The sequence below is a fragment of the Lygodium microphyllum genome, chromosome 6, assembly GCF_053477565.2.
Source record: "Lygodium microphyllum isolate KBCC chromosome 6, Lygodium_microphyllum_v1.1.10, whole genome shotgun sequence".
NCBI classification, from domain to species: Eukaryota; Viridiplantae; Streptophyta; class Polypodiopsida; order Schizaeales; family Lygodiaceae; genus Lygodium; species Lygodium microphyllum.
In genome coordinates, this window is record NC_141140.1 from 9,794,302 (window position 1) to 9,811,195 (window position 16,894).

Here is a 16,894-nt window from a genome sequence, read left to right on the forward strand (position 1 = left end):
AAGTAACTCCTCTTTTCTTGCTTGAGACTCTGAATGAGTCATGGGATGTATTCCGCACTGCCCTATGTGCCTCTAGTGCTACGCTGAAACTGAATGATGTTGAGAGTGCTCTTCTGCAGGAAGAGGTTAATCGCAAAAACTTGGATGCCTCTTGTGTTTCACATGCTTTGACAGTTAGAGGCAGGAATGATAGGAATGATCGTGGTCATGGCCATGGCCGTGACTCGCAGAAGGGTCGGTCTAAATCTCGTGGAAAGTCGTGTAGTAAGTCACGTGGGTGCAACGCTAACGTCACTTGTCATCATTGTGGAAAAAAGGGCCATATCAGACCACAGTGTCATGAGTTGCGCAATGAGAAGCACAAGGATAAGGGGAAAGAGAAAGTGCAGGAGAAGTCCTCTAATCGCAGCATAGTACCTGCGAAGTCCAGCGTCAGATTGAGAAAATTAATGTCATGCAGACCAAGGATTCCGATGGTGGTGATGAGTTCATACTTGCAGCTAATTCTTCTAATGCCTCACACTTGACTGAGACATCTAGTATGTATGCACAGTGTTGGTTATTGGATTCAGGTGTGTCCTTCCATGTGACACCTTACCGTGAGTGGTTTCACTCTTACCGTACTGTATTTGGATCAATCAGACTTGGAGATGACAGGTCTCTTGATATTGTGGGCTGTGGAGATATTCAGTTGCAGTTTTCCACTGGCAGTTCCTTTTTGCTCAGGGATGTACATCATGTACTTGTGCTTACGCGCAGTCTTATGTCTGCAGGACAGTTGGATGATGCATGGTTTCATGTCTGTTTTGGGAATTCTGCCTAGAAGATTACCAGAGGCAAACTTGTGCTTACTAGAGGCGCCAAGGCTGGCAGCCTCTATCCTCTTGTTGTATTTGGGTCTTCTGTAGACCATGTTTTGCCAGTGGGCTCTATCCCACATGTATCACTTTGGCATGCCTGTTTGGGGCATATGTCTTTGAAGGGAATGAAAATGTTATCTGGTTTGCAGTATCTTCCGCCTTTGGACTATGCACGTTTTGACTCGTGTGATCATTGTCTTTATGGTAAGCAGAATAGGTCTACGCATAAGAAATCGGGTAGGCCATGCATGAGTGAGCCCTTGGCTTTGGTGCATTCAGATGTTTGTGGGCCCATGCCATGTATGTCTATGGGTGGCGCGAAGTACTTTGTTACCTTCATTGATGATTTTTCTAGGAAAGTGTGGGCTTATCCCATAAAGCAAAAGTCCAATGTCTTGGCAGTCTTTCAGCGTTGGCTTGCTCTTGTTGAGAACCAGACTGGGTATAGGCTGAAATGCCTTAGGACTGACAATGGGGGAGAATATGTCTCACGTGCTTTTGAGCAGTTTTGTGATGACATGGGTATTAAGCGTCAGTTGACCGCCCCTTACACCCCACCCCAGAATGGTTTGGCTGAGCGCATGAACAAGACTATTTAGGAGCGTGTCTATGCTTAGCCATACAGGCCTACCACAGAGCTTTTGGGCTGAGGCAGTTAGTACGACAGTGCATGCCATAAACCGATCGCCTTCAAGTGGATTAAATTTCTAGGTTGCAGAGGAAGTTTGGGCTGGTAAGCCACCCTCTTATGCGCATCTCCATGTCTTTGGATGTGAGGCATTTTGCCATGTGCCCAAGGACAAGAGGAGTAAGTTGGATCCAAAGAGCATTAAATGCATCTTTCTTGGTTATGGTGATTTAGGAGAGATGGGCTATTGCCTATGGGATCCGCAGGCGTGGAAAATAGTACGTAGCCATGATGTAGTCTTCCATGAAGACAAGATGCACAGGCAGCCTGAGAAGGTGGTTGAGATCCATAGAGTGATCTTTCAGCAGGAGCCTAGAGCTCCTACACAGCCAGTTGGATAGCCTACAGCTACAATAGATACTCATGGTCAGGGTGTTGGCCAGGCAGTAGAGCCTGTAGTGAGACGATGTGCTAGAGACAGACGTCCACCTGATAGATTTCAGCCCTCTATGCATTATGTTTTGGTTACAGATGCAGGAGAGCCTTTCACTTATGATGAGGCTATGCGCAGGGGTGATAGTCACTCCTAGGAGAGGGCTATGCAGTCTGAGATCGACTCCTTGCATAAGAATGAGACTTGGGATTTGGTTGCCTTGCCTAAGGGCAAGAAGGCTTTGCCATGCAAGTGGATGTACAAGCTGAAAAGTACCCTTGGACACCCCAAGCCGGCATACAAGGCTAGACTGGTAGCAAAGGGTTTTAAGCAGGAGCATGGTGTAGACTTTGATGAAGTCTTTTCTCCTGTGGTTAAGATGACCACCCTGTGCTTGGTCTTGGCTTTGGTTGCTCAGCTTGACTTAGATCTATATCAGATGGATGTCAAGACGGCTTTCTTACATGGGGACTTGCATGATGAGATCTATATGGAGCAGCCTAAGGGCTTTGCAGAATCTGGCAGGGAGCACCTAGTGTGCAAGTTGAAGAAAAGTCTTTATGGCTTGAAGCAGGGACCTAGGGAATGGTATCATAAGTTTGATGCCTTTATGCAGTCCACAGGGCTACAGCAGGAGTGTTATGGATCCATGTCTTTACACGAAGAAAGCCCGTGATGGTTCATTGCTTATTTTGGTACTCTATAAGGATGATATGCTGATAGCAGGGAAAGCTCATGATGAGCTAGATGCTCTTAAATCTCAGTTGAAGAAGAGCTTTGAGATGAAGGATTTGGGACAGGCCTCTCACATCCTTGGTATGTGCATTAGACGCGACAGGCATCAGGGACTCCTCTAGTTGTCACAGAGGGAGTATATTCATAAAGTCCCTGAGCGCTTCCGCATGCAGGACGTAAAGCCTATTGGCTGTCCATTGCCTTCTTATGTGAAGATATCACAGGTCGATTGTTCGCAAACAGATGAGTAGAGGGCCAAGATGGCCCAGATCCCTTATGCTTTAGCTGTGGGCAGTTTGATGTATGCCATGATAGCCACTCGTCCAGATGTTGCCTTTGCAGTTGGTGTTGTGGCACACTATATGGCTACACCTGGCAGGAAATATTGGGATGCCGTGAAGGGTATCATGAGGTACCTGAAGGGCACAACAAATATGTGTATTTGCTATGGCAGCCAAGATACAGGGGTCGTGGGGTACACTGACTCGATTATGTAGGACATGCAGATAGTAGGAAGTCCACTTCTGGCTATGTATTCACCTATGCTGGAGGTGATGTCTCTTGGATGTCCCGGGTTCAGAAGTGTACAGCTTTGTCTACCACTGAGGCCGAGTATGTTGTAGCCACTGAGGCTTGCAAGGAGGCCATATGGCTAGGCCGTCTAGTTGCTGACCTTGGGATTGATGCTATACCTACACTGCATTCAGATTCTATGAGTGCCATTCAGTTGGCTAAGAATCCAGTCTTCCATGCGAAGACGAAACACATTGAGGTGAGGTATCACTTCATACGTGGTGTCTTGGAGGATAAGTCTATTGACCTTGTCAAGATCTCCACTGAGAGTGTTAGATATGATCAATGCCCCACCCTCATAAGGTGCTACCAATGATCCATGGTGCTCAAAGTTGTAAGGCCGCCATTATGAGGAGAAGCCAAGTGTGAGCCCGGACATTGGTGGAGTCCTGACTTGTATATCAGATGAGGTCTATGTGACCAGATGGCAAAAAGGTGACTATTGTGGGTCTAATCTTTGGGTTAGACGGAGAGGTTAAGTTGGTAGCAACTCGAGGCACATTGCATTGAGTTGCGTGGTAAGGGAGTTAAAAGGGGCCCCTATTGTGGGGTCCAGGGGCCGCGGAAGCGGCCCCTGGCTGGGGGGTCCTAGGGGGGCCAGCGGCCCCCCTGGCGGGGGTCTGGGGGCAGTGCCCCTGGCCCGATGGTAAAGGGAATATTCCTTAGAATATTCCCTAGCCGACTAGTGGAGGCTCATATGGTAGGTCGGTCAGCAGGCCGACCTAACGACCTTCGCGGGCTATAAAAGCTAAATCCCTTCGCAGCCATCTCTCACTCATCTTTCACCCAGTCAGAGTTGTTGTTCCAGCTAGCCTTAAGCTCTTCACCTATCTTCTGTCTAGATCGCTATCTAAGCTTCACACAGTGGAAGCGCATGGGTGGACAAAGCCATCTTTGTATCAGTTGTTTGGAGTTAAAGAATTTACTGATTCTCCTCTTATCTGTTGTGTACTCTCTATCTCTTTCTCAGATTCTGTTCGCTGTGCCGTGTAATATTTTACAAGCTACTAGCGTCGCTATCCCCCTCCTCGCTATGCTCCACATCCGGGTTTGCCTACACACACAAAAGATCAGGGTTGCTTACATAGACAAGGTGGAGAAAAAGTTATGATTAGCTATACTTTTAATAGGAAAGTAAGAAAAGCATACCTCCTTTGGCTGTCAAATCCTCATGGCCCGGTTGTATTGGTCCTCAGTGATGAGACCCTCCTCATAAAAGTGAAGCCATGTCGCTGCACGGTTATGGCCTCGATGGTAACCTACCTCTCTAGGAGTAGGTGTCCTACCAATGATGGTAGTCTGCAAAACATTTAGATATATACAAACAATTATGAGTCACAATATATTAGAATAAAATATATAAAGAATTGAAAGAAATATAAATTTAAAAAAACTAGAAATCAAAATATACTTATAAACTCTGCCTCCCACGACTCTCTGCCGCCCGATCCGTAATGCGACGATCCCATTGTTTCCATTTGGATCCATCGCGCCTTTGCGTTCTGGCGACTCTTCACTTTCTCTGCTGCTTTCTTTTTGGCTTTCTTCCACTCTATGTAGTGGCACATAGGTGGTTGGCTATAGGCTCCATGCCTCTCCTCCAGCCTCCGCAGTGAGTCCCTGGCTCATGTCATGAGGTGGGATCTTTTGTTGTGAAGCATATCCCTCACTTTTGTACATCCCCAATCATCCGAGAATCGCTGACCCTTAAGATTTGGGTACCTCCTATGGACTGCCCTCAACACCTCCTACCACAAGCCGCTTTTCTGATTTTTAAAGGCAATGAAACAATCTTTATACGTCGCATGCACGACGCTCCTCATGTACGCCATTACATCCCTTCCCTCATCATCATGAAAGATGCCACCAGCATCTGTAACTCTATAGTTCTGGCGTACAACCTCCTCTACATAATCTACTGGTGAGGGTGATCGCTCACCACCTCCTAGGCAACCCCCACACAAGCCTCGTCCTCCCCCTCAACTCTCCCTTCTCCCTCTCTGTCGACCACCCTCTGCCTTGCTGGACGCACGAGCTTCCGCAGATGCACGTGCTTTTGTAGATGCTTGTGCTTCAGCCAATGCACGTGGAGCACGTGGAGTACCTGCATGTGGAGTCTGGGAAGTAGTGCTAGGCAAAGATGTCAGAGGCGTCCCAGACATGACATTGAACACCTCGTCCGCTGTGGGAGAGCGGCCAAGGTGTCTGGTCATCTCTCCCATGAAGTCTTCCCTACTAGGAAAACAACCAAAAAATGCATTGACCCCCCTGCCAAAGGAGGCCAATGTATCATTCATGCGATCCACATCTGGGTCATTGCTAGATGAAAAAAGATACGACATCTGTAAAAAAAACACAGAAAAAAGATAAATTTATTTGCATACAAAAAATCATATATTACCTACATTTTCAAAGAGCTTTCTTTAGACATTGAGCATAACACTCAAGTGCTAATGCTTCTCTTAAACAAGAAAACTGATAAACACAAACATGGGATTGGTCACATTCATCATTGCAAAAATATATTGTTTACTATCAGAACTGGGAGACCTGGAGCATGTATCCCCGCGTCTAAATTGCAGGTTAGACGCGCCCTTAGACGCGCTCCAGAGTGAACCTTCTATCCAACACGTCTATCTACGTATCTAAGACGCAGCACAGACGCGTTGTCAGATGCACATTCCAGGTCAATGCGCGTGTATAATCGCGTGTAGACTGCAGGTCGACCTTCTGTGCAGCGAGTGTATCATCGCGTGTACACTGCAGAGCACATGCGCACTAAGACGCGCCCTCAAACGCTATGAGAGGAAACATTTTTCGCGTCTATATCTGCGTCTACAGTGAGATGTAGACGCGCTATCAGACACGCTCGGTCGACTGATTTTAGACCGATGACCGCCATTGATGGTTTACAAGATGCAATACATAATGGAATCACAAATCCTAAATACACAGACAGAGCAGAGAGAGGAAGAGAGAAACATAGAGAGAGAGAGAGAGAGAGAGAGAGAGAGAGAGAGAGAGAGAGAGAGAGAGAGAGAGAGAAAAGAGAGAGTCACCTTGGGTGTTTGGTATGGCGGGTGGTGGCGCTTCTTCCTTCTCCTTCTTCCTCTCCTTGGTAAGTTACCCTCCCTTGATGCTTGCTTGCTGCTTCTTCTTGTTCTCCTCTTTCTTGTTCTCTCTTTCTTCCTCTCCTTGGCTTTCCTTTTTCCCTTCTTGTGTGTTTGAAATGAAAGAAGAGGTGAGTCATGAGGAGGTGAGGCATGAAGAGACTAGGTGAGGCATGAAGAGACTGCATGTCGGCTAAACTCAAGCTTGAGAACCGCAAAAAACACAGAAAAGGAAAGTCACAGTTTGAAAAGAAATGATTTAAGTATGGTTTGAATTTTGACGTGTGTGTCTATTTTTGCGTGTATATGCGCGTCTATTGTTTAGATATACGCGAGTATAGACACGAACATAGACGCGAAAATAGACGCCAATATAGACGCGTAGTTAAACCCAGATATAGACGCACATTTGGGCTTTATCATAATTTTTTGTTTTTAAGATAAGTTTTGATAGTGAATTCTTATCATAAGTTTTAATGTATTTATGATGATTTTTGTGTATTTAAAATTGAGATCTTATGTAAACATATGAATGACAAATATTTTGATGTTGTCATGAATTAGGTTTAATCATGTCGACGTCGTCATCACCTAGTGCGGTGCAAGCTGATGAGTCAATGAGCACATCCTCAAGTGAGGATGAAACATTGCGTCTTCATAATCAAGATGCATGGCTACGATGAAAAATTAAATGCATGTGTGATCATTGTCGAGGGTGTATTTTTCGAGCACGCCGAATTGCAATGTCACACCTCAGCTTGTATGGAGAATGGGACCGAGAAAAATCACCGGTATTCATTGTTTTTTTTTACCACTAAGATTGCATGTCTATGTTACGGGAATTATATATCAACGTACATGAAACTCCCTTTTGTGCTTGAGCAGGATGCGGTGCCACATCCTCATATGCTCCCTCCTGGGCGTCGAGAGGCTGCAAAACGTCGACGCGAGGAGGCAGAGTCTTCAAGAAGAGTAGAGACTGACGACCATGATAGTGGCCCTCATGAAATGCCCCATCAAGTCGTAGAGGATGATATTTTGGACAACATGATACACCATCTATTTTCACAACCGGTTCATTGAGAAGGTCACTCTACGAAGCCAGATGATCCACTATATGTAGCATCATCTACTCCGTTGTATGAAGGTTGTACGTACTCCATTCTTCGTGCGTCCCTTCAAATACTTAACTTGCAAACAATTTATGGATGGAGTAATGTCAGTTTGGATGCGTTATTGAAGTAGGTATCAATTCACTTTGGCTTATGAATCATAATATTAATTGTTCTATTTTGAAATCAGACAGAAATATATGTTGGTGGTTTTGTAACTCACTTTTAAAAATATATGTAGGTTATTATCACAAATGCTTCCAAAAGGAAACAAATTGCCAACTAAGAGAGAGCAAGCAAGACATTACATGACATCTTTGGGAGGCCTCGATTATGTCAAGATCCATGCATGTGTCAATGACTGTGTCTTATTTCGTGGGATTCATGAGTTCGCACGAGAGTGTCCTGTTTGTGGCGAATTAAGATACGAAGTGGAGATGAAGTCAATGGATGTGCCTCGTAAGGTTTTGCGACATTTTTCGATTGTTCCACGTATAAAACTTATGTTCAAGTGTAAGTCTATTGAAAAGCTCATGTCATGGCATGCTAGTCATCGTTCAAGTGATGGAAAATGGAGGATCCCTGCTGACACACTTGCATGGCAACATATAGATAATTTGTGGCCCGTTTTCAAAGAAGAGCCAAGAAATTTGAGATTTGGTTTAGGTATGGATGGAATCAATCCATTTGGCATCAAAAGCACATCATATAGTGTATGGCCAGTGGTATTGGTGAACTATAATATTCCTCCATCCATGGCAATTAAAAAGGGACATGTAATGTTGTCCCTTCTGATTCCTGGAAAGCACAAGGTAAAAAACATGGACATTTACTTAGAGCCTTTGATTGAAGAGTTAGAAATGTTATGGGAAGGTATTGAGGTGCAAGATACAAGTGCATCTGCATCCTCTAGAGATTTCACATTGAAGGCCATATTGTTGTGGACCATGCACGACTTTCCAGGATACGGAGAGTGTTCAAGTACATGTATATAACTCTATATTTGAAATTCAAGACTTGAATCAATTGCATTTTATTAATTCACTTGTTTTTTCATGTTTAACCACGTCATGATATCATGCATGTCCTATTTGCAGTCCCTCTCTAGTTTCCTCTAGGTTAGCACGTTTAAAGAAGGTTATCTACGACAATCATCATCGATTTCTTCCTATTGACCATCCCAAATATGTTCTCCCTACTAATGGAATGATTCCACAATCTCTAACCATTCGAGATTGGAAGGAGAGATGGATTAATGCCGACAGCCACCCTCCACTCGGCATGAGTCGGTAAGAAGTGCATTTCTCTCGATTGACTTTAAAGTATTTAGCATGATGAATTGTTTACATAATATATTGTTTGTTTGTTAGGTTCTCTATATTTTTTTACTATTCCGTACTGGACTGAACTCAAGATCAATCACCTATTGGACCCCATGCACATATTCAAAAATGTTGTATCTACATTATGGGATCACTTGATAGGGGCTCGTGATTCAGTTAATGTAAGGGAGGATTTACGTAACATTGGTCGCATGAGATGAGCCTGGCCACGCATTGGACCCAGAGGAAAGATTGAGCTACCCCATGCACCTTGGATGTTGTCAAAGAATGGGGAAAACATAGTGAAGGAACAAATATATAGCTTTCAAACACCCACAGGATGTATGAGATGTCTCAAGGGAGCCTTTATAAAGAAAAAGAAAAGAGGTGTGAAGCAACTATCTGGTTTGAAGTCCCACGATTGGCATAAAATGATTCAAGTAAGGGTATCTCTAACCATGAATATAGTAATTAGTGGAGTAACTATGTGTAAACTTTGGGGTATGATGACTTTTTCCTCAACTAATCATTTGATCTATGAATATTGTTTACATTCAGTTCGTACTTCCTACTAGCATATCCCATTGTGTATCCAAAGATGTACGTGATATCATTTACAAGATGGGAGAGCTTGTGAGATGTGTATACATTGTATTTTTTCATTATATATCTTTGAATTTTCGTACAAAAATAAACAAGCACATCATACATCTTGACAGATACGTGAGCTCGAAGGAAATTGATCCAAACACATTGCAAGATGCTCGAGTATTATCTGTTGAGGTGGTTTGTTTGGTGGAGGAAATTTTTCCTCGATCCATTTTAACTACTCAATTACATTTACTCGTACATTTGATTGATGAGATCGCACTTTGTGGGGTAGTTCATGTAAGGTGGATGTTTTTTCTTGAGCGCTTCATGAAAACCTTGAAAGATTTTGTGAGGCAAAAAGCACGGCCTGAGGGAAGCATGGCTGAGGTTGGTTAGTGCAATCATCCCTTGTTTATATCTTTGAATATCTTGCTGAAGTGGATCCCTCTCAACCACGACTATGGAAAGATGATGAAGACTTGAGGATGACCTCTATAGTACCTCAAGGAAAAGGAATGAGTAAAGTGCTAACAAAAGAAGAACTTCGTAAGTTAAATAGTTTTTGTGTGCTCAATAGTGATGTAATGAGCAAATGGGTGACACTATATAATGAAGCAAGGGCAAGAAGAAAAAGTGAAAGACAAGAATTTCGCACTAGATATGGACGTAATGTCTCATTTCCAGATCATCTAAATGCGCTTCCACGTCATATTGATATAGATTGGTTACATGAGAAAATGGAGAGAATGGAAAAAGAGGAGGAAATTAATATATCTCAAGAAGAGTGGGAATAGGCACGAGGTTGCTTATCAAAGGTGAGACATACTATCAATTAATTTTTTTCTATAAGTTTTATTTTATATAAATAATTGACATGTTTGATCTTTTATCTTTTACTACTAGTGCACATTATTCAATGCACTTTGGTGTGAGGGTAAACATCTTCGAACTCAACGTATAGATGAAAAGAGAAATACCCAAGATTGTGGTGTCCTTGCTCACTTCGAGGATGCCAATGGTACCATGGAAGGTTATTGTGGCTTGATCCAAGATATTCTGAAGCTTGACTTCAGACGATTTTTTATATATGTACTGGATGTGAAGTGGTAACAAATGGTGAGCATTGCACAATCAGGCGTCATCCAAGTGGTTTTGTAATCATTGACTCTACAAAATTTCACCAAAACAAGAATGACACATTAGTACTACCTCAACAATGCGAGCAGGTATATATGCAAAGGCTAATTTTTTTATATGTATACATGTGATACATATACACAATATAATAAGTACTTAAGTTTTTTGCTTTTGTTTTTCAAATACAGGTTGTGTATCATCCAATGGTAAACAATAACCGATGGTGGTATGACATCCCTATATCTAATCGTTCAAAACCAATATATGGTAATATTACCGACATGGAGATAGCAGATGACAATCCAACAATTAATGATGATGTGCATGATGACACCATAATGGATGATATACATGATATAGTACAAGATGAACCTCGTGAGGATGTTCAAGGAAACGCAGAAGAAGACAATAATGTGATTGTTGATGATATTGATGAAGTTATTGAGCAATATAGCAACACATCTGATAGTGGGATAGACTTATTTGTTTCGTTACCTCTTGGTAACATAGACCTAGAAGTAGATAGTTTAGCAAGGGCTGATCTCATTGAAGATGAGATGGATCATTCACTGTAACATACTTAATTTGCTTATTGATTCAATGTGTATTCCTAATTCTATGGTTTTTATCATGCGCACACGTACATACTCAAGAATCAATAGTCAATTTTAAAGCTAAATTGGATTTTCCATAATAAAAAGGAAGTATCTTTTATCATCTTCAAGTATGTAGAGAAATTACGAGATACATATTGCAATGCTTGCTACTAATTGTAAGGTTTCTGTCGCTTGTCGCTGCTAATTACTTATATCAGGCTTGTCAACTGGAGGAACTGCCATTCATTAGAGAGCAATGAAAAAGTAATTATTAACTCTATTTTTTTAATTCAATGATTCAATGTGTATTCTTAATTCTATGGTTTTTATCATGCGCACATGTGCATGCTCAAGAATCAATTTCAGGTGATTAAATAATTATTAACTTTGGTTTTTTAATTATGTGAATTGCTAATTTTAGGTGGTTAAATAATTGTGCATCTGCTGGCGCGTCTATATTAGTGTCTATTTGCGCGGATATATAGACGCAAAATTCGCATCTATTTACACGCACGTTTACACGCACTTATAGACGCTGTGATAGACGCGCCCGACTTTGCGCGTCTAACATGCGCATCTATGCCTCGTTTCTGTTGTAGTGATGTGAGGTGCCTCCTCCAACAAGCCCAGAGGAGTCCTCTTAGTAGTCAATTGAAATTCATATCCATGCACATCACCATTCCATCTCCCCATGGAAAACCTTGGACTTAGTTGAACATGGGAATCTTAGTTATACTTCACAAGGGAAGCGTAGACAAGTCACCCCTAACAGCAATCTAACACCCACCTAAGAAAGACCACTTTGTAATCAATAAAAGGCTGGAGTGAGGCTAACACTACACTTGGTTCAAAGAGAGTGAGAGATGGGGGAGAGTGTAACTTGATTCCTCTATCCATAAGGTAAAATATCAGCTCCGGCCCCCTAAAACAATGTTAAACCTGGTAACTAATCCTATCGGTATTGGGAGGGTCACGATTTAATAAGCTCTATCTAGTGTTGGAAAGTTACCTGACTTATCGGGTCCACCCAGCCATAGGCATCCAATCATCATGATCAAAGCCTCCCACTTTCCTCGATGGGTGTGCTTAGTTTTCTAATTAGCAAAGCATACTACCACATTGTTTGGACATATAAAATCAACTTTCTTTTATTACTCTGTTACACTAGACTCATTAAACTCAATCTTTAGCACATAACAAATAATTTGGAAATCAGATATTTTATTTCACCATCACTTCACAGAGTGATACAAAACCATCTTTCCGTAGAAAGACACCGTCCAACCTAGGATAGGACCTTCCAATCCCTTGGGATTGGGCTATATATGATCCCACTCCATCCGCAGTTAGCAAGGAATTTACTGGCTCATAGCCTCTCTAAGCTTCTCTGAGCCTCCAGAGCTACCCTACATAATAGGGGTACTTACCACTCGGCCCTTTGCCCTCTCAGGTGCTCAAGTGATCAAAAAGAAAAAACACATATCTCCCTCATGAGCATAGGATCCCCACTCGCAGGTGAGTTATTCCACACTCTGCAGAGTGTTAAGGAGCATTGGGTGTTGGAAATCCCAATGTCCCGAACCACCATAATCCTCAACTCCTTTGTTTGTGCAAGCATGGAATCATAAGAACCATAATTCATCATTCACAAATTCAAAAGCAATCATAACCACAATACATTTTAACACAGTTGTCAATGCGATGCATGGAATCTATCCCCTCCATCAGTTTCCGTATTTCTTCCTAAAAAGCAATTGATATTACTAACATGTTTTGTAAATTTAAGTATGTTTTAACTAATTCTAATCTATCTAACGGACTAGCTTATCCCTCATTAGAAAATTGTAAAATTAATAGCTTAAAAAGTAATCCTTCTTTTATGTACTAAACCTGATTATCTCCATTTGGCCATCCATCGTGGTTACGGTTTATGGCCGCATCCTCGATTTGTTGTGGGATAGCTAGTTCTTCGGTTTAAATGGGTTCGGGGTTAACCTCCACTTGGGCTTTAAAATTGTGTTGAGTTCCCTCAGCACTTGCTACTTTGTGTTGGGGAGCTCTCTAAGTGTGACATGACTTAGCATCTCGACGTCTCTTGGGAGAGCCATGGAAGAAGTTGATGGATTTGAGCAACTCTCCTGCATAGGTGTGGAGAGAGAGAGAGAGAGAGAGGTTCGGCTAGTTACAGCAGAGCTTCGTCGCATCAACTAGCAGAGAGACTTCTACATGGGTCGTTGTTGTATCTGCATGTGGTCATGACGTGATGCTCTACCCGTGTTTATATAGTAATCGGGGGGTGAAAAGAGGACATTTACTTTTTAGCATTTTTGATGATGTCATTAATGATAAAGAGGGAATGCTTATTTTTTAGCGTTTTTAACGATGTCATTGATGACGTTAGGAAGGGCCTCCATTTTCGTAGCACGAGGATACCAATTTAACGAATATATGGGCGAGCACCGCACATCTTGTCGTCGGGTGGCATCACTCCAAGGCTCACGACCAAGGTGGAGACTAAGGCATAGACCTTTGCAACGGGCTACGAAGGCTTCGTTGGCGACGTTGGTTGCGCATGAGAAGCTCCCACTAGGTTGTAGGAAAATCTTCTCGGGAGATCACCCACCCGATAGTGTCATCACCCAAGTGCACTTAACTGCCAAGTGACTATCCACTAGGCTAGTTCTTTTTGTTATTCTATACTACAAACATAGTCTTAATAAGGTAGTCGTGGGAGAACACCATATTAGTGAATTTGGAAATCTCCCAATTTCCATTTTTGAAAACTAAAAAAGAGGGGCGTGAATAACATGTCTGTAAGTTTCTCAAAACCCTATCATATGACCAATCATTGGAAAGCACTTAAAAAATGGGATCTAAAGGGCCACAAAGCACTCATTTTGGAGAAATGGTTTTCAAGTTATGGGAAATCCAAAGTTTTAACCACGTATCCCAAACTTGTGGAAAATTCCCATATTTCTCAATATGGTGTTGGAGGGTCTCCCAAGTGTTTCTTCCATGAAATGGCATATAATACATCATTAATAATAGCAATTATCTTTATAATGAGAGTCAATTTCATAATTAGAGTTTATTTTTAAAAATGTGCAACATAAATTAATTTTCTTTGGAATGTATATGCACATTAAAATGAACTAGGTAATGGGGATATTACACTGTAAGGGCACGAATGGATTTGAAGGAGGTAGGCAAGATGGAGGCACTTTGGCCCCACAATCGGGAGCTCCAAGGGTCGCTTATAACTATCTCGTGCTCTTTGGGTCCTGTCCACTAAAGAAGAGCGTATGGCAAAGCAAATTATTAGGTCTATCCATATTCGATGGGTATGATGCATTCCCTTAGGTTTACTTTTTCTAAAGATGACAAACTATCAGGACTAAAATCCCAGGCTAGGTTTGTCATGGCCTTGATAGCAAGTAACCTCAGTATTTTGCTATTTAGTGTCTATTCGATGTTTGTAATGCTTTAAATTTCTAATAGTTCATACTATTGATCGCGATTGTGGAGTGCCTCACTCTAAAAATACGCTTGACAATTTATACGTTGTCTAATTTAGTACAATGAATCTCATAAAAGGAGGTTAAGATATCCTCTATTGAATCCACAAGGTGGGAAGTGATGGAGACGGTTTATCTCTGTGAGAAGTACTTACCCACAAGCATGCTTACGATACAAACTCACCACCTAGTACATCTTGTGGATGAAGTGGAGATTGCAGGATCCATCCATACATGATGGATGTTCTTCTTAAAGCACTTCATGAAAACCCTGAAGAGTTTTGTGCGACAAGAAGCTTGACCAAAAGGTAGCATGGCCAAAGGTTGGCTAGTGTTGAAGGCAGTAGTGCATATTTCGGAGTGGCTCTATTGATGTTGCATTCAGACAATAGTATGCTATGGACACTGAAGGATGATGATATAGCGACTGAAGATGTGGTGGTTGGAAATGGAGTAGAAAAAAAGGATAAATGGTGACATGGAGGAGAAAGTAAAACATTTTTGTATGTTGCATCATGCATCCATGGAGAAGTGGCTCGCTAAGTACAAGAAAGCTAGAAGAGAGCGAGACGGAGTGCCATTAGAATTTTAATGCAGTACACGCCATCGACTAGTTTGATATCTTGAGGGCATGGAGGAGATGCCACGGTTTATGTTTATGCGGTGGTTGCATGAATCTTTGACCGTAGCTTTGCACGAAGGGATAGAGGCCTCTACGAGGAGTGGAAATTCTCGAGGGAATGTAGTCCGAAAAGGTGACCACATGCTTTCTTTGTTATCAAATCTAGATTTTATGTGCAACAACTAATCTAAGTTTCGATGTACAATACAAAATCTACAATGCGACACAGTCGCACAGCTGACATTTTCGAGTTGAGCGCATCTACGAAATGCGAGTAATAGATCTGAGCATTGTAGTAGATGAGATAGAGCATTTTGACACCTTGCAAAGTGTTATCTCAGTGGATTACCATGGCTTCTCCATTATCATATTTGATGTACAATGGTTTAAAGTGGTATAGGAAGGAGTTGGGCAACCGTTTGGTGAGGCCCATTAATATTTTTGGTGGTAGATTCCAAGAAAAGATGGAACAATCTATGCAGCATGTTTGTGTTGTGGGGTCGTTGTGAATAGGTGCATGACCTTTTTTGTTAATTTTTTCCCGATTGTTTCATGCCTACTCTCGTGACTCTAGGCTTCACTCAATCTTCCATAGATGGCACCCCTATGGGTGCTACTCCGAGAGATACTATCTCTATAAGTATACCAGATGTACAGGGGTCTCCTGATTATGCCTAAGAGAGTGGTCATAGGTGAGAGAGGTCACACCCACATATCCCAATAGGTATGGATATCTCGTAGATGAGAAAACAGGTGATGTGATAATGAATGATGAGAAGAGAAGGGTGATGTCTTGCATGAGAGAGTTGTGGCAACAAGTATTTAGGCACAATGTTTTGGACCATTGAAAGAATATATCAAAGGGGAGTAAGAACTATGTAGTGGTGTCTTTGTATGAGGAGTTTTGGCAACATAAAATACAGTGACATAGAGGTTTTCTATTGGGTGGATGATGGAGTGTATGTGTGCATACATGTCACATAGATGATCCTATATGTTTGGAGCCTCGATATGTGGAGAGACATGGTCTCACAACACTTATTGATAGATTGTATGCACATGACGGCCCTGTAAGTCAATCCTCTTTCTTGTTTATAGTCATTAGTTTTTTTGTCATGTATTATGTATGGTGGACTAATGTTTGATTGTTTATCTTGCAAAGTCCACTCGACACTCCATTGCATCGGGATGAGCTTTTAGATGGCGAGGAGCTATAACATGTGCTTGGATTCGTGGAGCGCACATCATTTTCTTTTTTCATCCTGTGATCAATGCAAGCCTCTTCCATGTACCATTCCTTAGATATATTTATCATCCTTTGTATAAAATCACATTTTGTGATATTTACAAATAGATTTTCATGTTTATTTTGGACTCTCCTCTCCATGGTTCCATGTAGTTTTATGAGTTGTCATCATCAGTCTTGTACTTATTTTATGAGTTATCAGTCTTATAGTTTTATGTAGTTTTTGCACTTGTCTTGATGATGGTTGTGTATTCAATATGTAATTGCTTTGCAAAATATTATTCATCACATGGTGCTTGGGGATGGCAGGGTGGCAACTTACTGCCCTTCCACCAATTTCTTTTTCTTTGTAACTGTCGCTATCTCCATCGCTAATTTCTGCACGCATCGCTATTTAAGTCGGTATATACCTCA